The sequence below is a fragment of the Balaenoptera ricei genome, unplaced genomic scaffold, assembly GCF_028023285.1.
Source record: "Balaenoptera ricei isolate mBalRic1 unplaced genomic scaffold, mBalRic1.hap2 scaffold_781, whole genome shotgun sequence".
NCBI classification, from domain to species: Eukaryota; Metazoa; Chordata; class Mammalia; order Artiodactyla; family Balaenopteridae; genus Balaenoptera; species Balaenoptera ricei.
Genome location: NW_026777969.1, coordinates 1 through 20,609, shown reverse-complemented (window position 1 = coordinate 20,609; position 20,609 = coordinate 1). Strand labels below are relative to the sequence as shown.

At 55.0% G+C, this 20,609-nt stretch overlaps 11 non-coding genes across 11 annotated transcripts; all 11 read left to right on the top strand.

Annotated features, from left to right (window-relative positions):
• The first annotated feature begins 1,776 nt into the window (after positions 1-1,776).
• LOC132358977 (small nucleolar RNA SNORD116) lies at positions 1,777-1,868 on the top strand. The gene has a single exon (XR_009500662.1). It is a non-coding gene; the product is annotated as a small nucleolar RNA SNORD116 (small nucleolar RNA).
• Positions 1,869-2,257: 389 nt separating this feature from the next.
• Positions 2,258-2,349, top strand: LOC132358959 (small nucleolar RNA SNORD116). The gene has a single exon (XR_009500645.1). It is a non-coding gene; the product is annotated as a small nucleolar RNA SNORD116 (small nucleolar RNA).
• Positions 2,350-4,774: 2,425 nt separating this feature from the next.
• On the top strand, positions 4,775-4,866 carry LOC132358974 (small nucleolar RNA SNORD116). Its single transcript, XR_009500659.1, has one exon. It is a non-coding gene; the product is annotated as a small nucleolar RNA SNORD116 (small nucleolar RNA).
• A 2,441-nt stretch (positions 4,867-7,307) lies between these two features.
• On the top strand, positions 7,308-7,399 carry LOC132358976 (small nucleolar RNA SNORD116). Its single transcript, XR_009500661.1, has one exon. It is a non-coding gene; the product is annotated as a small nucleolar RNA SNORD116 (small nucleolar RNA).
• Positions 7,400-7,788: 389 nt separating this feature from the next.
• LOC132358958 (small nucleolar RNA SNORD116) lies at positions 7,789-7,880 on the top strand. The gene has a single exon (XR_009500644.1). It is a non-coding gene; the product is annotated as a small nucleolar RNA SNORD116 (small nucleolar RNA).
• A 2,425-nt stretch (positions 7,881-10,305) lies between these two features.
• On the top strand, positions 10,306-10,397 carry LOC132358962 (small nucleolar RNA SNORD116). The gene has a single exon (XR_009500648.1). It is a non-coding gene; the product is annotated as a small nucleolar RNA SNORD116 (small nucleolar RNA).
• Positions 10,398-12,838: 2,441 nt separating this feature from the next.
• LOC132358975 (small nucleolar RNA SNORD116) lies at positions 12,839-12,930 on the top strand. Its single transcript, XR_009500660.1, has one exon. It is a non-coding gene; the product is annotated as a small nucleolar RNA SNORD116 (small nucleolar RNA).
• A 389-nt stretch (positions 12,931-13,319) lies between these two features.
• LOC132358968 (small nucleolar RNA SNORD116) lies at positions 13,320-13,411 on the top strand. The gene has a single exon (XR_009500654.1). It is a non-coding gene; the product is annotated as a small nucleolar RNA SNORD116 (small nucleolar RNA).
• A 2,425-nt stretch (positions 13,412-15,836) lies between these two features.
• Positions 15,837-15,928, top strand: LOC132358951 (small nucleolar RNA SNORD116). Its single transcript, XR_009500637.1, has one exon. It is a non-coding gene; the product is annotated as a small nucleolar RNA SNORD116 (small nucleolar RNA).
• Positions 15,929-18,369: 2,441 nt separating this feature from the next.
• Positions 18,370-18,461, top strand: LOC132358973 (small nucleolar RNA SNORD116). The gene has a single exon (XR_009500658.1). It is a non-coding gene; the product is annotated as a small nucleolar RNA SNORD116 (small nucleolar RNA).
• Positions 18,462-18,850: 389 nt separating this feature from the next.
• Positions 18,851-18,942, top strand: LOC132358967 (small nucleolar RNA SNORD116). Its single transcript, XR_009500653.1, has one exon. It is a non-coding gene; the product is annotated as a small nucleolar RNA SNORD116 (small nucleolar RNA).
• The last annotated feature ends 1,667 nt before the right edge of the window (positions 18,943-20,609 follow it).

Here is a 20,609-nt window from a genome sequence, read left to right as displayed (position 1 = left end):
GATGGCTGGCTAAGCCCACAGGTTTACTGGTGGGTGGATAGATCGACGGTGGCCATGGGGTTCCCGGAACACATTTGGGATTCCCTCAGGAGCATCTGGAGGCACGTGTAGGGAGGGAATACGGGAGCACATTTGTGGACTGTCCCGCCTCTTTCCTCTCCTTGGTCGATTTGCTTCATGGCGGGTTCTTGTGCCAGCGAATGGTTGCCTTCATGGCACAGTATGGTGTCTCCTCATGGGGGCCGATTTGGAGGCCTTGGGGTGTTTGGTCCCTGTCTGACCACGTTCCCCCTGTGTTGAAGATGTGAAGGTGTTCCTGAGGACAGCCAGGCATCGATTCTATACCCAGCCCACATAGCGTTCCCTGAGGATTGGAGCTCTACCCGGAGGTCATTGGGTGCAACCGTGCAGAAACAAGGGAGTTGGCTGCCAAGGAAACGCTGCAGGTTTAAGGGCAGGAGAGGATGTGTGGTGTGGGTGTCATTTTTCCTGCCACCCGCTGGTGCGTCGAGACTGTGGTAACCGGCGAGCCTGGCCACAGGCTAGACAAGTCATACCGGTTCAAGTGTCTAGGCTGTTGTCTGGGTTCTGTCGTTGCATGGCTGTGGGTAACAAGTTGCTTGTAGAGGACCTGGGCCTCAGGGTTTCCCCAATGTCACGCCACTGATGAGGGTGAAAGTACCAGACACCACTGCAAGTTACACAATTGCTGCAAGTGTTTGCCCCGCCACGTTGGGCGTCGGAATGATTCTGATGCCATTAGCTTTGTGCGTGGGCCAAGTGTTGGTGGCCAGTCTTGGCAGCAGGCCAGGAAGTATGGCTGCAGGTGAATCTCCATTGTTCACTCCAGGAGTTTCTCTGGTGTGTTTTGTCACTGGTCCCTACAAGCGGCTTTTGTTGGAGGTCGTCCCATTTGGCCAAGGGCCGTTCCCTTGTGGAAGATCTCAGGGACCACATTTCCCCTTGAGGGTGAATCCATTGTGTGGAAGCGTATGCGCCAGGAGTGGTTTGGTTCCCCAGAGGGCAGTGGCTTTTACGCTGAGTAATCCCAGTTCCCCTGAGGGTGTCTCAGCAGTTCAGGATGACATCCTTATGCTGTGTCGGCGGGGAGGTGGCTCAGGCAGGAACGTTCAAGGCCCATACCGGGGGGATGATGGACGGCCGTGCTCTTTGTGCTGATGCCCGTGCGCTCTGAAGGCATCTGTGCCACGATGCATTCACGTTTGGCTGTGGACACACAGACATGATGGACTGCAAATGAAATGCTGAGGGGAGATATAGCGCACATCGGTGGGCGGTATCACCCTTTGCCTCTGTGCGCCCGTTCACTTTTCTCAAACATCCCTGTGTTCTGTCACCCTGAGGCATGTGGTGGAGTGCCAGGGAACAAACACCTGCAGCAGCATTGGGCCCTCTGTATAGTCCATGATACCTGGCGAAGTGAGGAGAGTGTGGCAAGGTGAGGCAAGTCAAGGCAAAAGAGTCTCAGAGTGGTTTTGGCGTGAAGTCCTTGAGGATCCTCGTAGGAACCTTGTGGTGGTGAGTGGAACTTCTTTGCAGAAACCTAGATGTTTGGCCACGGGGACTTGTGCACTGAGACTACACCCTCACCTTCTTGGCTCTTGCAGGGGAACCCCAGATCTGATGCCATGATCCTTAGCTCCATTTGCAGCCCCGTGGGTCGCCTCTGGCCACTCCTGACTGCTGACATGATTGAGATCGGTGGCTGCCCCGCAGTGGAGCCTGCGACTTTGAACGTGCAGCCTTTGAGCAGGTGGATTGATGATGACTCCCATAAATGCACTGCTTGGAACTCTGAACAAATGAATGGGTCTCAGGTTTCTCCGCGGTCATGTCACTGACGGGCCTGGGGGTGAAAATACAAGGCGCCAGGGCAAGTAACCCAGTTGCTGCAAGGGTTTGCCCTGCCAGTTTGGGCATTGGAATATCTCCAATGCCAATAGCTTTCTGTGTGATCCAAGGGCATCGCCTCTGGCTCGACAAGGTTCCTGGTAGAAACCTTGTGGGGGTAAACGGAACTTCTTTGAAGAAACCTAGAAGTTTGGCCACGGGGACTTGTGCCGCGAGACTACACCGTCACATTCTGGGCTCTTCCTGGGGCACCCGAGCTCCGATGCCCTGAGACGTGGGTGCACTTCCTGCCCCGTGGCTCGAGTCTGGCCGCTCCCTACTGCTGAGAGGATTGAGCTTGCTGACAGTCCGCGACTTTGCACGTCCAGCCTTTGAGCAGGAGCGTGGATCAGTGAGGACTCCCATAAAGGCATTCCTTGGAAATCTAAACAAAATGAATGAGCAATACCTACCGTCTTCTCATCCTAACTGAGGTCCAGCACGTGGCTCCCAAAGGAAAATTAGGGAGAGGTCCATGTTGCATTTGCTACTGTGGGCGTGCGCAGCAACATTGTTCAAGTGGAGGGTGGCGGGCTTCTCGTGCAGAAAGAGCCATGTGGAAAGGAGCCTGGGATGTCCATCTACGTGGGAAGGCTAAGGACAACTGGACGTCTCTGGGCACCTGAGTCTAGCCAGAACTGCTATCCCCTGCCGCGGTCAGCGTGCGGGTGCGAAAGGAAGCGTGAGCCACTGGTACTCCTCTGGCTTGCCATTGAGATCTACAGGCCACCCTCAAGCTCAGGTCGTTGCCTTGTTCCCGCAAGGAAACAGAAGTCTCTGCACTCAGGGTCAGAGAAGGAGTCCTGGCCAGGCCAGGCGTCTATGTCATGTTCAGCTTGGAAGGTGGGATATAGTTCAGGTTTGCCCTGATGGTCGGGGGAAATCAAATGGGCCACTGTCCCCGGGATTTGGGTGACGCTGATGGCGCCTCCTTGGGTTGTGTCCTGCTTGTGTGTTGTGTGTGGAGAGTTTGGAAAATGCCTTAGGCAAATCCAGGGGATATCAAGCTACTTAGGTGAGGGGTGGATTCGTTTGGATCCTGGTGGAGAGAGTAAGGCAAGGCGAGCGGGGAATACACGGGAGAGTGTTGGCTAAGCCCACAGGCTTACTGTTGGGTGGATAGATCGGTATGGGTGGATATGTCGGTGGACATAGGGTTCCCGGAACTCTTTTGGGATATCTTCAGGAGCATTTGGAGCCCCGTGTAGGGAAGGAATACAGGTGCACATTCGTGGACCATCCCAACCTTTTCCTCTCCTTTCTCAATGTGCTTCACGGCGGGTCCTTGTTCCAGCAAATGGTGCCTTCACGGCACAGTATGGTGTCTTCTCACTGGGACCGATTTGGAGCCGTTGGGATGTTTTGTCCCTGTGTGGCCTCATTGCCCCTATGTTGAGGATGTTAAGGTGTTCCTTAGGACAGCCCAGCGTCATTGCTATACCAGGTCGGCATAGCATTCCCTGAGGTTTGGAGCTCTTCCCGGAGGTCTTTGGGCCCAACCATGCAGAACGAAGGGAGTCGGCTGCCAAGGCAACGCTACAGGTTTAAGGGCTGGAGTGAATGTGTGCTGCAGGGGTCATTTTGTCCTGCCACCTTCTGGTGCTGCGAGCCTGTGATCTCCAGCATGCATGGCTTCAAGCCAGAGAAGCCATGCCGGTTCAAGGGTCCAGGATGTTGGGTGCGTTCTCTCATTGCACGGCTGTGGGTGACACGTTGGTTCTGGAGGACCTGGGTCTCATGGTTTCTCCAAGGTCTTGTCCTTGAGGGGAAGAATGCGAATGTGCAAGGTGCTACGATAAGTTACCCAGTTGCTGCAAGTGTTTGGCCCGCCATTTTGGGCATTGGAATGGCTCCCTTGCCATTAGCTTTGGTTGCGGTCCTAGGGAAGTTCCTCTGGCTTGGCAGGAGACCAGGAAGTATGCCTGCTGGTGAGTCTCCCTTGATCAGTCCAGGGGTTCTTCAGGTGCCCTTTGTCACGGGTCCCTACGAGCCGCTTTTGATGGAGGTCGTCTTATTCAGCCAAGGGCCCTTCCCTTATGGAAGATCTCTCCCCTTGAGGGCGTGTCCACTGTGTTTAATCATAAGGGCCAAACGCGTGTTTGTTCCCATAGGGGGCACTTGCTCTTAGGCTGAGGGGGCACAGTTGTCCTGAGGGTGTCTCAGGGGATCAGGAAGACATCCTTTTGCTGTGATGGAGGGCAGATTGCTCAGGAGAGGAATTTCAGGGCCCGAGACCAGGGGGCTGTTGGTCGGTGGCACTCTTTGTCCTGATGGCCGCACGCTCTGAAGGCGCCAGTGTCACGATGCTTTCACGTTTGCCTGCGGACACACAGGCAAGATGGACAGTAAATGAAATGTTGAGGAGAGATAGAACACACAATGCTGGGTGGTATCGCCCTTTCCCTCGGTGCGCCTGTGCACCCTCCTCAAGCATGCGTGTGTTCTCTCACCCCGAGCCAGGTGGAATGCCAGGGAAGGAATGCCAGCAGCAGCCTGGGGCCATCCGTATAATCCCTGATACCCGTTGAAGTGAGGACGGTGTGGCAAGGCGAGGCCAGCCGAAGGATTCTCAGAGGGGTGTTGGCGTGCATTCCTTGAGGATCCTGCTTTAACCCTTGTTGCGGTAAGCGACACTTCTTTGCTAAACCTAAAGGTTTGGCGATGGGAACGTGTGCACCGGGGCTACACCCTCACCTTCTGGTCTTTTCTCGGGGAACACGAGCTTTGATGCCCTGAGAACTGGCTGCATTTCCTGACCCGTGGCTCGGCTCTGGCCACTTCCGTACGCTGATAAGATTCAGCTCGCTGGCCGTCCCATGGTGGAATCTGCAACTTTGCATGTCCACCGTTTGAGCATGTGCTTGGATCGATGATGACTCCCACAAATGCATTCCTTGGAAATCTGAACAAAATGAGTGAGAAATCCCTACCGTCTCCTCGTTGGAACTGAGGTCCAGCACGTGGCTCCCCAAAGGAAAGTAGGGAGAGGTTCACGTTGCATTTGCGGCCGTGGGTGTCTACAGCCACGTTGTTCAAGTTGAGGGTTGTGGTCATCTCCTGGGGAGAAGAGCCATTGGGAAAGGAGCCTGGGATGCCAATCCAGGTGGGAAGGCTTGGGACAGCGTGCCGTCTCTGGGTTCCTTGGTCTAGCCAGGACTGCTGTCCCCTGCCACGGTTCAGCATGCAGGTAGGAGAGGAAGCGTGAGCCATTGCTCGTCCTGCCACCTGCACTTGAGTTCTACAGGCTGCCCCCACCTGCTGGTCATTGCCTTGTGGCCTCAAAGAAACAGAAGTCTGTAGGCTCAGGGTCAGAATAGGATTCCAGGCCTAGGGCAGGCTTCTTTGTCATGTTCTGCTTGGGAGACCAGATGCAGTTTAGGTTTCTCCTGCTGAGGGGAGAAATCAAATGGGCCACTGTTCCTGGGAGTTTGGCCAATCTGATGGCTCCTCCTCGGGTTGTGTCCTGCTTGTGTGTGCTGTGTGAAGGGGCTGGAAAATGCCTTAGTCAAACTTGGTCACGGCAAGCTTCTTTGGTGAGGGGTGGCTCTGGCATCTTGCCGTGACACGTTGGGATCCCGGTGGAGAGAGAGTAAGGCAAGGCGAGTGAAAGAGACACGTGAGATGGCTGGCTAAGCCCACAGGTTTACTGGTGGGTGGATAGATCGACGGTGGCCATGGGGTTCCCGGAACACATTTGGGATTCCCTCAGGAGCATCTGGAGGCACGTGTAGGGAGGGAATACGGGAGCACATTTGTGGACTGTCCCGCCTCTTTCCTCTCCTTGGTCGATTTGCTTCATGGCGGGTTCTTGTGCCAGCGAATGGTTGCCTTCATGGCACAGTATGGTGTCTCCTCATGGGGGCCGATTTGGAGGCCTTGGGGTGTTTGGTCCCTGTCTGACCACGTTCCCCCTGTGTTGAAGATGTGAAGGTGTTCCTGAGGACAGCCAGGCTTCGATTCTATACCCAGCCCACATAGCATTCCCTGAGGATTGGAGCTCTACCCGGAGGTCATTGGGTGCAACCGTGCAGAAACAAGGGAGTTGGCTGCCAAGGAAAAGCTGCAGGTTTAAGGGCAGGAGAGGATGTGTGGTGTGGGTGTCATTTTTCCTGCCACCCGCTGGTGCGTCGAGACTGTGGTAACCGGCGAGCCTTGCCACAGGCTACAGAAGTCATACCGGTTCAAGTGTCTAGGCTGTTGTCTGAGTTCTGTCGTTGCATGGCTGTTGGTAACAAGTTGCTTGTAGAGGACCTGGGCCTCAGGGTTTCCCTAATGTCACGCCACTGATGAGGGTGAAAGTACCAGACACCACTGCAAGTTACACAATTGCTGCAAGTGTTTGCCCCGCCACGTTGGGCGTCGGAATGATTCTGATGCCATTAGCTTTGTGCGTGGGCCAAGTGTTGGTGGCCAGTCTTGGCAGCAGGCCAGGAAGTCTGGCTGCAGGTGAATCTCCATTGTTCAGTCCATGAGTTCCTCTGGTGCGTTTTGTCACCGGTCCCTACAAGCTGCTTTTGTTGGAGGTCGTCCCATTTGGCCAAGGGCCGTTCCCTTGTGGAAGATCTCAGGGACCACATTTCCCCTTGCGGGTGAATCCATTGTGTGGAAGCGTATGCACCAGGAGTGGTTTGGTTCACCAGAGGGCAGTGGCTTTTACGCTGAGTAATCCCAGTTCCCCTGAGGGTGTCTCAGCAGTTCAGGATGACATCCTTATGCTGTGTCGGCGGGGAGGTGGCTCAGGCAGGAAAGTTCAAGGCCCATACCAGGGGGTTGATGGACGGCCGTGCTCTTTGTGATGATGCCCGTGCGCTCTGAAGGCATCTGTGCCACGATGCATTCACGTTTGGCTGTGGACACACAGACATGATGGACTGCAAATGAAATGCTGAGGGGAGATATAGCGCACATCGGTGGGCGGTATCACCCTTTGCCTCTGTGCGCCCGTTCACTTTTCTCAAACATCCCTGTGTTCTGTCACCCTGAGGCATGTGGTGGAGTGCCAGGGAACAAACACCTGCAGCAGCATTGGGCCCTCTGTATAGTCCATGATACCTGGCGAAGTGAGGAGAGTGTGGCAAGGTGAGGCAAGTCAAGGCAAAAGAGTCTCAGAGTGGTTTTGGCGTGAAGTCCTTGAGGCTCCACGTAGGAACCTTGTGGTGGTGAGTGGAACTTCTTTACAGAAACCTAGATGTTTGGCCACGGGGACTTGTGCACTGAGACTACACCCTCACCTTCTTGGCTCTTGCAGGGGAACCCCAGATCTGATGCCATGATCCTTAGCTCCATTTTCAGCCCCGTGGGTCGCCTCTGGCCACTCCTGACTGCTGACATGATTGAGATCGGTGGCTGCCCCGCAGTGGAGCCTGCGACTTTGAACGTGCAGCCTTTGAGCAGGTGGATTGATGATGACTCCCATAAATGCACTGCTTGGAACTCTGAACAAATGAATGGGTCTCAGGTTTCTCCGCGGTCATGTCACTGACGGGCCTGGGGGTGAAAATACAAGGCGCCAGGGCAAGTAACCCAGTTGCTGCAAGGGTTTGCCCTGCCAGTTTGGGCATTGGAATATCTCCAATGCCAATAGCTTTCTGTGTGATCCAAGGGCATCGCCTCTGGCTCGACAAGGTTCCTGGTAGAAACCTTGTGGGGGTAAACGGAACTTCTTTGAAGAAACCTAGAAGTTTGGCCACGGGGACTTGTGCCGCGAGACTACACCGTCACATTCTGGGCTCTTCCTGGGGCACCCGAGCTCCGATGCCCTGAGACGTGGGTGCACTTCCTGCCCCGTGGCTCGAGTCTGGCCGCTCCCTACTGCTGAGAGGATTGAGCTTGCTGACAGTCCGCGACTTTGCACGTCCAGCCTTTGAGCAGGAGCGTGGATCAGTGAGGACTCCCATAAAGGCATTCCTTGGAAATCTAAACAAAATGAATGAGCAATACCTACCGTCTTCTCATCCTAACTGAGGTCCAGCACGTGGCTCCCAAAGGAAAATTAGGGAGAGGTCCATGTTGCATTTGCTACTGTGGGCGTGCGCAGCAACATTGTTCAAGTGGAGGGTGGCGGGCTTCTCGTGCAGAAAGAGCCATGTGGAAAGGAGCCTGGGATGTCCATCTACGTGGGAAGGCTAAGGACAACTTGACGTCTCTGGGCACCTGAGTCTAGCCAGAACTGCTATCCCCTGCCGCGGTCAGCGTGCAGGTGCGAAAGGAAGCGTGAGCCACTGGTACTCCTCTGGCTTGCCATTGAGATCTACAGGCCACCCTCAAGCTCAGGTCGTTGCCTTGTTCCCGCAAGGAAACAGAAGTCTCTGCACTCAGGGTCAGAGAAGGAGTCCTGGCCAGGCCAGGCGTCTATGTCATGTTCAGCTTGGAAGGTGGGATATAGTTCAGGTTTGCCCTGATGGTCGGGGGAAATCAAATGGGCCACTGTCCCCGGGATTTGGGTGACGCTGATGGCGCCTCCTTGGGTTGTGTCCTGCTTGTGTGTTGTGTGTGGAGAGTTTGGAAAGTGCCTTAGGCAAATCCAGGGGATATCAAGCTACTTAGGTGAGGGGTGGATTCGTTTGGATCCTGCTGGAGAGAGCAAGGCAAGGCGAGCGGGAAATACACGGGAGAGTGTTGGCTAAGCCCACAGGCTTACTGTTGGGTGGATAGATCGGTATGGGTGGATATGTCGGTGGACATAGGGTTCCCGGAACTCTTTTGGGATATCTTCAGGAGCATTTGGAGCCCCGTGTAGGGAAGGAATACAGGTGCACATTCGTGGACCATCCCAACCTTTTCCTCTCCTTTCTCAATGTGCTTCACGGCGGGTCCTTGTTCCAGCGAATGGTGCCTTCACGGCACAGTATGGTGTCTTCTCACTGGGACCGATTTGGAGCCGTTGGGATGTTTTGTCCCTGTGTGGCCTCATTGCCCCTATGTTGAGGATGTTAAGGTGTTCCTTAGGACAGCCCAGCGTCATTGCTATACCAGGTCGGCATAGCATTCCCTGAGGTTTGGAGCTCTTCCCGGAGGTCTTTGGGCCCAACCATGCAGAAAGAAGGGAGTCGGCCGCCAAGGCAACGCTACAGGTTTAAGGGCTGGAGTGAATGTGTGCTGCAGGGGTCATTTTGTCCTGCCACCTTCTGGTGCTGCGAGCCTGTGATCTCCAGCATGCATGGCTTCAAGCCAGAGAAGCCATGCCGGTTCAAGGGTCCAGGATGTTGGGTGCGTTCTCTCATTGCACGGCTGTGGGTGACACGTTGGTTCTGGAGGACCTGGGTCTCATGGTTTCTCCAAGGTCTTGTCCTTGAAGGGGAGAATGCGAATGTGCAAGGTGCTACGATAAGTTACCCAGTTGCTGCAAGTGTTTGGCCCGCCATTTTGGGCATTGGAATGGCTCCCTTGCCATTAGCTTTGGTTGCGGTCCTAGGGAAGTTCCTCTGGCTTGGCAGGAAACCAGGAAGTATGCCTGCTGGTGAGTCTCCTTTGATCAGTCCAGGGGTTCTTCAGGTGCCCTTTGTCACGGGTCCCTACGAGCCGCTTTTGATGGAGGTCGTCTTATTCAGCCAAGGGCCCTTCCCTTATGGAAGATCTCTCCCCTTGAGGGCGTGTCCACTGTGTTTAATCATAAGGGCCAAACGCGTGTTTGTTCCCATAGAGGGCACTTGCTCTTAGGCTGAGGGGGCACAGTTGTCCTGAGGGTGTCTCAGGGGATCAGGAAGACATCCTTTTGCTGTGATGGAGGGCAGATTGCTCAGGAGAGGAATTTCAGGGCCCGAGACCAGGGGGTTGTTGGTCGGTGGCACTCTTTGTCCTGATGGCCGCATGCTCTGAAGGCGCCAGTGCCACGATGCTTTCACGTTTGCCTGCGGACACACAGGCAAGATGGACAGTAAATGAAATGTTGAGGAGAGATAGAACACACAATGCTGGGTGGTATCGCCCTTTCCCTCGGTGCGCCTGTGCACCCTCCTCAAGCATGCGTGTGTTCTCTCACCCCGAGCCAGGTGGAATGCCAGGGAAGGAATGCCAGCAGCAGCCTGGGGCCATCCGTATAATCCCTGATACCCGTTGAAGTGAGGACAGTGTGGCAAGGCCAGGCCAGCCGAAGGAGTCTCAGAGGGGTGTTGGCGTGCATTCCTTGAGGATCCTGCTTTAACCCTTGTTGCGGTAAGCGACACTTCTTTGCTAAACCTAAAGGTTTGGCGATGGGAACGTGTGCACCGGGGCTACACCCTCACCTTCTGGTCTTTTCTCGGGGAACACGAGCTTTGATGCCCTGAGAACTGGCTGCATTTCCTGACCCGTGGCTCGGCTCTGGCCACTTCCGTACGCTGATAAGATTCAGCTCGCTGGCCGTCCCATGGTGGAATCTGCAACTTTGCATGTCCACCGTTTGAGCATGTGCTTGGATCGATGATGACTCCCACAAATGCATTCCTTGGAAATCTGAACAAAATGAGTGAGAAATCCCTACCGTCTCCTCGTTGGAACTGAGGTCCAGCACGTGGCTCCCCAAAGGAAAGTAGGGAGAGGTTCACGTTGCATTTGCGGCCGTGGGTGTCTACAGCCACGTTGTTCAAGTTGAGGGTTGTGGTCATCTCCTGGGGAGAAGAGCCATTGGGAAAGGAGCCTGGGATGCCAATCCAGGTGGGAAGGCTTGGGACAGCGTGCCGTCTCTGGGTTCCTTGGTCTAGCCAGGACTGCTGTCCCCTGCCACGGTTCAGCATGCAGGTAGGAGAGGAAGCGTGAGCCATTGCTCGTCCTGCCACCTGCACTTGAGTTCTACAGGCTGCCCCCACCTGCTGGTCATTGCCTTGTGGCCTCAAAGAAACAGAAGTCTGTAGGCTCAGGGTCAGAACAGGATTCCAGGCCTAGGGCAGGCTTCTTTGTCATGTTCTGCTTGGGAGACCAGATGCAGTTTAGGTTTCTCCTGCTGAGGGGAGAAATCAAATGGGCCACTGTTCCTGGGAGTTTGGCCAATCTGATGGCTCCTCCTCGGGTTGTGTCCTGCTTGTGTGTGCTGTGTGAAGGGGCTGGAAAATGCCTTAGTCAAACTTGGTCACGGCAAGCTTCTTTGGTGAGGGGTGGCTCTGGCATCTTGCCGTGACACGTTGGGATCCCGGTGGAGAGAGAGTAAGGCAAGGCGAGTGAAAGAGACACGTGAGATGGCTGGCTAAGCCCACAGGTTTACTGGTGGGTGGATAGATCGACGGTGGCCATGGGGTTCCCGGAACACATTTGGGATTCCCTCAGGAGCATCTGGAGGCACGTGTAGGGAGGGAATACGGGAGCACATTTGTGGACTGTCCCGCCTCTTTCCTCTCCTTGGTCGATTTGCTTCATGGCGGGTTCTTGTGCCAGCGAATGGTTGCCTTCATGGCACAGTATGGTGTCTCCTCATGGGGGCCGATTTGGAGGCCTTGGGGTGTTTGGTCCCTGTCTGACCACGTTCCCCCTGTGTTGAAGATGTGAAGGTGTTCCTGAGGACAGCCAGGCATCGATTCTATACCCAGCCCACATAGCGTTCCCTGAGGATTGGAGCTCTACCCGGAGGTCATTGGGTGCAACCGTGCAGAAACAAGGGAGTTGGCTGCCAAGGAAACGCTGCAGGTTTAAGGGCAGGAGAGGATGTGTGGTGTGGGTGTCATTTTTCCTGCCACCCGCTGGTGCGTCGAGACTGTGGTAACCGGCGAGCCTGGCCACAGGCTAGACAAGTCATACCGGTTCAAGTGTCTAGGCTGTTGTCTGGGTTCTGTCGTTGCATGGCTGTGGGTAACAAGTTGCTTGTAGAGGACCTGGGCCTCAGGGTTTCCCCAATGTCACGCCACTGATGAGGGTGAAAGTACCAGACACCACTGCAAGTTACACAATTGCTGCAAGTGTTTGCCCCGCCACGTTGGGCGTCGGAATGATTCTGATGCCATTAGCTTTGTGCGTGGGCCAAGTGTTGGTGGCCAGTCTTGGCAGCAGGCCAGGAAGTATGGCTGCAGGTGAATCTCCATTGTTCACTCCAGGAGTTTCTCTGGTGTGTTTTGTCACTGGTCCCTACAAGCGGCTTTTGTTGGAGGTCGTCCCATTTGGCCAAGGGCCGTTCCCTTGTGGAAGATCTCAGGGACCACATTTCCCCTTGAGGGTGAATCCATTGTGTGGAAGCGTATGCGCCAGGAGTGGTTTGGTTCCCAAGAGGGCAGTGGCTTTTACGCTGAGTAATCCCAGTTCCCCTGAGGGTGTCTCAGCAGTTCAGGATGACATCCTTATGCTGTGTCGGCGGGGAGGTGGCTCAGGCAGGAACGTTCAAGGCCCATACCGGGGGGATGATGGACGGCCGTGCTCTTTGTGCTGATGCCCGTGCGCTCTGAAGGCATCTGTGCCACGATGCATTCACGTTTGGCTGTGGACACACAGACATGATGGACTGCAAATGAAATGCTGAGGGGAGATATAGCACACATCGGTGGGCGGTATCACCCTTTGCCTCTGTGCGCCCGTTCACTTTTCTCAAACATCCCTGTGTTCTGTCACCCTGAGGCATGTGGTGGAGTGCCAGGGAACAAACACCTGCAGCAGCATTGGGCCCTCTGTATAGTCCATGATACCTGGCGAAGTGAGGAGAGTGTGGCAAGGTGAGGCAAGTCAAGGCAAAGGAGTCTCAGAGTGGTTTTGGCGTGAAGTCCTTGAGGATCCTCGTAGGAACCTTGTGGTGGTGAGTGGAACTTCTTTGCAGAAACCTAGATGTTTGGCCACGGGGACTTGTGCACTGAGACTACACCCTCACCTTCTTGGCTCTTGCAGGGGAACCCCAGATCTGATGCCATGATCCTTAGCTCCATTTGCAGCCCCGTGGGTCGCCTCTGGCCACTCCTGACTGCTGACATGATTGAGATCGGTGGCTGCCCCGCGCTGGAGCCTGTGACTTTGAACGTGCAGCCTTTGAGCAGGTGGATTGATGATGACTCCCATAAATGCACTGCTTGGAACTCTGAACAAATGAATGGGTCTCAGGTTTCTCCGCGGTCATGTCACTGACGGGCCTGGGGGCGAAAATACAAGGCGCCAGGGCAAGTAACCCAGTTGCTGCAAGGGTTTGCCCTGCCAGTTTGGGCATTGGAATATCTCCAATGCCAATAGCTTTCTGTGTGATCCAAGGGCATCGCCTCTGGCTCGACAAGGTTCCTGGTAGAAACCTTGTGGGGGTAAACGGAACTTCTTTGAAGAAACCTAGAAGTTTGGCCACGGGGACTTGTGCCGCGAGACTACACCGTCACATTCTGGGCTCTTCCTGGGGCACCCGAGCTCCGATGCCCTGAGACGTGGGTGCACTTCCTGCCCCGTGGCTCGAGTCTGGCCGCTCCCTACTGCTGAGAGGATTGAGCTTGCTGACAGTCCGCGACTTTGCACGTCCAGCCTTTGAGCAGGAGCGTGGATCAGTGAGGACTCCCATAAAGGTATTCCTTGGAAATCTAAACAAAATGAATGAGCAATACCTACCGTCTTCTCATCCTAACTGAGGTCCAGCACGTGGCTCCCAAAGGAAAATTAGGGAGAGGTCCATGTTGCATTTGCTACTGTGGGCGTGCGCAGCAACATTGTTCAAGTGGAGGGTGGCGGGCTTCTCGTGCAGAAAGAGCCATGTGGAAAGGAGCCTGGGATGTCCATCTACGTGGGAAGGCTAAGGACAACTTGACGTCTCTGGGCACCTGAGTCTAGCCAGAACTGCTATCCCCTGCCGCAGACAGCATGCGGGTGCGAAAGGAAGCGTGAGCCACTGGTACTCCTCTGGCTTGCCATTGAGATCTACAGGCCACCCTCAAGCTCAGGTCGTTGCCTTGTTCCCGCAAGGAAACAGAAGTCTCTGCACTCAGGGTCAGAGAAGGAGTCCTGGCCAGGCCAGGCGTCTATGTCATGTTCAGCTTGGAAGGTGGGATATAGTTCAGGTTTGCCCTGATGGTCGGGGGAAATCAAATGGGCCACTGTCCCCGGGATTTGGGCGACGCTGATGGCACCTCCTTGGGTTGTGTCCTGCTTGTGTGTTTTGTGTGGAGAGTTTGGAAAATGCCTTAGGCAAATCCAGGGGATATCAAGCTACTTAGGTGAGGGGTGGATTCGTTTGGATCCTGGTGGAGAGAGTAAGGCAAGGCGAGCGGGGAATACACGGGAGAGTGTTGGCTAAGCCCACAGGCTTACTGTTGGGTGGATAGATCGGTATGGGTGGATATGTCGGTGGACATAGGGTTCCCGGAACTCTTTTGGGATATCTTCAGGAGCATTTGGAGCCCCGTGTAGGGAAGGAATACAGGTGCACATTCGTGGACCATCCCAACCTTTTCCTCTCCTTTCTCAATGTGCTTCACGGCGGGTCCTTGTTCCAGCAAATGGTGCCTTCACGGCACAGTATGGTGTCTTCTCACTGGGACCGATTTGGAGCCGTTGGGATGTTTTGTCCCTGTGTGGCCTCATTGCCCCTATGTTGAGGATGTTAAGGTGTTCCTTAGGACAGCCCAGCGTCATTGCTATACCAGGTCGGCATAGCATTCCCTGAGGTTTGGAGCTCTTCCCGGAGGTCTTTGGGCCCAACCATGCAGAACGAAGGGAGTCGGCTGCCAAGGCAACGCTACAGGTTTAAGGGCTGGAGTGAATGTGTGCTGCAGGGGTCATTTTGTCCTGCCACCTTCTGGTGCTGCGAGCCTGTGATCTCCAGCATGCATGGCTTCAAGCCAGAGAAGCCATGCCGGTTCAAGGGTCCAGGATGTTGGGTGCGTTCTCTCATTGCACGGCTGTGGGTGACACGTTGGTTCTGGAGGACCTGGGTCTCATGGTTTCTCCAAGGTCTTGTCCTTGAGGGGAAGAATGCGAATGTGCAAGGTGCTACGATAAGTTACCCAGTTGCTGCAAGTGTTTGGCCCGCCATTTTGGGCATTGGAATGGCTCCCTTGCCATTAGCTTTGGTTGCGGTCCTAGGGAAGTTCCTCTGGCTTGGCAGGAGACCAGGAAGTATGCCTGCTGGTGAGTCTCCCTTGATCAGTCCAGGGGTTCTTCAGGTGCCCTTTGTCACGGGTCCCTACGAGCCGCTTTTGATGGAGGTCGTCTTATTCAGCCAAGGGCCCTTCCCTTATGGAAGATCTCTCCCCTTGAGGGCGTGTCCACTGTGTTTAATCATAAGGGCCAAACGCGTGTTTGTTCCCATAGGGGGCACTTGCTCTTAGGCTGAGGGGGCACAGTTGTCCTGAGGGTGTCTCAGGGGATCAGGAAGACATCCTTTTGCTGTGATGGAGGGCAGATTGCTCAGGAGAGGAATTTCAGGGCCCGAGACCAGGGGGCTGTTGGTCGGTGGCACTCTTTGTCCTGATGGCCGCACGCTCTGAAGGCGCCAGTGTCACGATGCTTTCACGTTTGCCTGCGGACACACAGGCAAGATGGACAGTAAATGAAATGTTGAGGAGAGATAGAACACACAATGCTGGGTGGTATCGCCCTTTCCCTCGGTGCGCCTGTGCACCCTCCTCAAGCATGCGTGTGTTCTCTCACCCCGAGCCAGGTGGAATGCCAGGGAAGGAATGCCAGCAGCAGCCTGGGGCCATCCGTATAATCCCTGATACCCGTTGAAGTGAGGACGGTGTGGCAAGGCGAGGCCAGCCGAAGGAGTCTCAGAGGGGTGTTGGCGTGCATTCCTTGAGGATCCTGCTTTAACCCTTGTTGCGGTAAGCGACACTTCTTTGCTAAACCTAAAGGTTTGGCGATGGGAACGTGTGCACCGGGGCTACACCCTCACCTTCTGGTCTTTTCTCGGGGAACACGAGCTTTGATGCCCTGAGAACTGGCTGCATTTCCTGACCCGTGGCTCGGCTCTGGCCACTTCCGTACGCTGATAAGATTCAGCTCGCTGGCCGTCCCATGGTGGAATCTGCAACTTTGCATGTCCACCGTTTGAGCATGTGCTTGGATCGATGATGACTCCCACAAATGCATTCCTTGGAAATCTGAACAAAATGAGTGAGAAATCCCTACCGTCTCCTCGTTGGAACTGAGGTCCAGCACGTGGCTCCCCAAAGGAAAGTAGGGAGAGGTTCACGTTGCATTTGCGGCCGTGGGTGTCTACAGCCACGTTGTTCAAGTTGAGGGTTGTGGTCATCTCCTGGGGAGAAGAGCCATTGGGAAAGGAGCCTGGGATGCCAATCCAGGTGGGAAGGCTTGGGACAGCGTGCCGTCTCTGGGTTCCTTGGTCTAGCCAGGACTGCTGTCCCCTGCCACGGTTCAGCATGCAGGTAGGAGAGGAAGCGTGAGCCATTGCTCGTCCTGCCACCTGCACTTGAGTTCTACAGGCTGCCCCCACCTGCTGGTCATTGCCTTGTGGCCTCAAAGAAACAGAAGTCTGTAGGCTCAGGGTCAGAACAGGATTCCAGGCCTAGGGCAGGCTTCTTTGTCATGTTCTGCTTGGGAGACCAGATGCAGTTTAGGTTTCTCCTGCTGAGGGGAGAAATCAAATGGGCCACTGTTCCTGGGAGTTTGGCCAATCTGATGGCTCCTCCTCGGGTTGTGTCCTGCTTGTGTGTGCTGTGTGAAGGGGCTGGAAAATGCCTTAGTCAAACTTGGTCACGGCAAGCTTCTTTGGTGAGGGGTGGCTCTGGCATCTTGCCGTGACACGTTGGGATCCCAGTGGAGAGAGAGTAAGGCAAGGCGAGTGAAAGAGACACGTGAGATGGCTGGCTAAGCCCACAGGTTTACTGGTGGGTGGATAGATCGACGGTGGCCATCGGGTTCCCGGAACACATTTGGGATTCCCTCAGGAGCATCTGGAGGCACGTGTAGGGAGGGAATACGGGAGCACATTTGTGGACTGTCCCGCCTCTTTCCTCTCCCTGGTCGATTTGCTTCATGGCGGGTTCTTGTGCCAGCGAATGGTTGCCTTCATGGCACAGTATGGTGTCTCCTCATGGGGGCCGATTTGGAGGCCTTGGGGTGTTTGGTCCCTGTCTGACCACGTTCCCCCTGTGTTGAAGATGTGAAGGTGTTCCTGAGGACAGCCAGGCATCGATTCTATACCCAGCCCACATAGCGTTCCCTGAGGATTGGAGCTCTACCCGGAGGTCATTGGGTGCAACCGTGCAGAAACAAGGGAGTTGGCTGCCAAGGAAAAGCTGCAGGTTTACGGGCAGGAGAGGATGTGTGGTGTGGGTGTCATTTTTCCTGCCACCCGCTGGTGCGTCGAGACTGTGGTAACCGGCGAGCCTGGCCACAGGCTAGACAAGTCATACCGGTTCAAGTGTCTAGGCTGTTGTCTGAGTTCTGTCGTTGCATGGCTGTGGGTAACAAGTTGCTTGTAGAGGACCTGGGCCTCAGGGTTTCCCCAATGTCACGCCACTGATGAGGGTGAAAGTACCAGACACCACTGCAAGTTACACAATTGCTGCAAGTGTTTGCCCCGCCACGTTGGGCGTCGGAATGATTCTGATGCCATTAGCTTTGTGCGTGGGCCAAGTGTTGGTGGCCAGTCTTGGCAGCAGGCCAGGAAGTCTGGCTGCAGGTGAATCTCCATTGTTCAGTCCAGGAGTTTCTCTGGTGCGTTTTGTCACTGGTCCCTACAAGCGGCTTTTGTTGGAGGTCGTCCCATTTGGCCAAGGGCCGTTCCCTTGTGGAAGATCTCAGGGACCACATTTCCCCTTGAGGGTGAATCCATTGTGTGGAAGCGTATGCGCCAGGAGTGGTTTGGTTCCCCAGAGGGCAGTGGCTTTTACGCTGAGTAATCCCAGTTCCCCTGAGGGTGTCTCAGCAGTTCAGGATGACATCCTTATGCTGTGTCGGAGGGGAGGTGGCTCAGGCAGGAACGTTCAAGGCCCATACCGGGGGGATGATGGACGGCCGTGCTCTTTGTGCTGATGCCCGTGCGCTCTGAAGGCATCTGTGCCACGATGCATTCACGTTTGGCTGTGGACACACAGACATGATGGACTGCAAATGAAATGCTGAGGGGAGATATAGCGCACATCGGTGGGCGGTATCACCCTTTGCCTCTGTGCGCCCGTTCACTTTTCTCAAACATCCCTGTGTTCTGTCACCCTGAGGCATGTGGTGGAGTGCCAGGGAACAAACACCTGCAGCAGCATTGGGCCCTCTGTATAGTCCATGATACCTGGCGAAGTGAGGAGAGTGTGGCAAGGTGAGGCAAGTCAAGTCAAAAGAGTCTCAGAGTGGTTTTGGCGTGAAGTCCTTGAGGATCCTCGTAGGAACCTTGCGGTGGTGAGTGGAACTTCTTTGCAGAAACCTAGATGTTTGGCCACGGGGACTTGTGCACTGAGACTACACCCTCACCTTCTTGGCTCTTGCAGGGGAACCCCAGATCTGATGCCATGATCCTTAGCTCCATTTGCAGCCCCGTGGGTCGCCTCTGGCCACTCCTGACTGCTGACATGATTGAGATCGGTGGCTGCCCCGCGCTGGAGCCTGTGACTTTGAACATGCAGCCTTTGAGCAGGTGGATTGATGATGACTCCCATAAATGCACTGCTTGGAACTCTGAACAAATGAATGGGTCTCAGGTTTCTCCGCGGTCATGTCACTGACGGGCCTGGGGGCGAAAATACAAGGCGCCAGGGCAAGTAACCCAGTTGCTGCAAGGGTTTGCCCTGCCAGTTTGGGCATTGGAATATCTCCAATGCCAATAGCTTTCTGTGTGATCCAAGGGCATCGCCTCTGGCTCGACAAGGTTCCTGGTAGAAACCTTGTGGGGGTAAACGGAACTTCTTTGAAGAAACCTAGAAGTTTGGCCACGGGGACTTGTGCCGCGAGACTACACCGTCACATTCTGGGCTCTTCCTGGGGCACCCGAGCTCCGATGCCCTGAGACGTGGGTGCACTTCCTGCCCCGTGGCTCGAGTCTGGCCGCTCCCTACTGCTGAGAGGATTGAGCTTGCTGACAGTCCGCGACTTTGCACGTCCAGCCTTTGAGCAGGAGCGTGGATCAGTGAGGACTCCCATAAATGCATTCCTTGGAAATCTAAACAGAATGAATGAGCAATACCTACCGTCTTCTCATCCTAACTGAGGTCCAGCACGTGGCTCCCAAAGGAAAATTAGGGAGAGGTCCATGTTGCATTTGCTACTGTGGGCGTGCGCAGCAACATTGTTCAAGTGGAGGGTGGCGGGCTTCTCGTGCAGAAAGAGCCATGTGGAAAGGAGCCTGGGATGTCCATCTACGTGGGAAGGCTAAGGACAACTTGACGTCTCTGGGCACCTGAGTCTAGCCAGAACTGCTATCCCCTGCCGCGGTCAGCGTGCGGGTGCGAAAGGAAGCGTGAGCCACTGGTACTCCTCTGGCTTGCCATTGAGATCTACAGGCCACCCTCAAGCTCAGGTCGTTGCCTTGTTCCCGCAAGGAAACAGAAGTCTCTGCACTCAGGGTCAGAGAAGGAGTCCTGGCCAGGCCAGGCGTCTATGTCATGTTCAGCTTGGAAGGTGGGATATAGTTCAGGTTTGCCCTGATGGTCGGGGGAAATCAAATGGGCCACTGTCCCCGGGATTTGGGCGACGCTGATGGCACCTCCTTGGGTTGTGTCCTGCTTGTGTGTTGTGTGTGGAGAGTTTGGAAAATGCCTTAGGCAAATCCAGGGGATATCAAGCTACTTAGGTGAGGGGTGGATTCGTTTGGATCCTGGTGGAGAGAGTAAGGCAAGGCGAGCGCGGAATACACGGGAGAGTGTTGGCTAAGCCCACAGGCTTACTGTTGGGTGGATAGATCGGTATGGGTGGATATGTCGGTGGACATAGGGTTCCCGGAACTCTTTTGGGATATCTTCAGGAGCATTTGGAGCCCCGTGTAGGGAAGGAATACAGGTGCACATTCGTGGACCATCCCAACCTTTTCCTCTCCTTTCTCAATGTGCTTCACGGCGGGTCCTTGTTCCAGCGAATGGTGCCTTCACGGCACAGTATCGTGTCTTCTCACTGGGACCGATTTGGAGCCGTTGGGATGTTTTGTCCCTGTGTGGCCTCATTGCCCCTATGTTGAGGATGTTAAGGTGTTCCTTAGGACAGCCCAGCGTCATTGCTATACCACGTCGGCATAGCATTCCCTGAGGTTTGGAGCTCTTCCCGGAGGTCTTTGGGCCCAACCATGCAGAAAGAAGGGAGTCGGCTGCCAAGGCAACGCTACAGGTTTAAGGGCTGGAGTGAATGTGTGTTGCAGGGGTCAATTTGTCCTGCCACCTTCTGGTGCTGCGAGCCTGTGATCTCCAGCATGCATGGCTTCAAGCCAGAGAAGCCATGCCGGTTCAAGGGTCCAGGATGTTGGGTGCGTTCTCTCATTGCACGGCTGTGGGTGACACGTTGGTTCTGGAGGACCTGGGTCTCATGGTTTCTCCAAGGTCTTGTCCTTGAAGGGGAGAATGCGAATGTGCAAGATGCTACGATAAGTTACCCAGTTGCTGCAAGTGTTTGGCCCGGCCTTTTGGGCATTGGAATGGCTCCCTTGCCATTAGCTTTGGTTGCGGTCCTAGGGAAGTTCCTCTGGCTTGGCAGGAGACCAGGAAGTATGCCTGCTGGTGAGTCTCCCTTGATCAGTCCAGGGGTTCTTCAGGTGCCCTTTGTCACGGGTCCCTACGAGCCGCTTTTGATGGAGGTCGTCTTATTCAGCCAAGGGCCCTTCCCTTATGGAAGATCTCTCCCCTTGAGGGCGTGTCCACTGTGTTTAATCATAAGGGCCAAACGCGTGTTTGTTC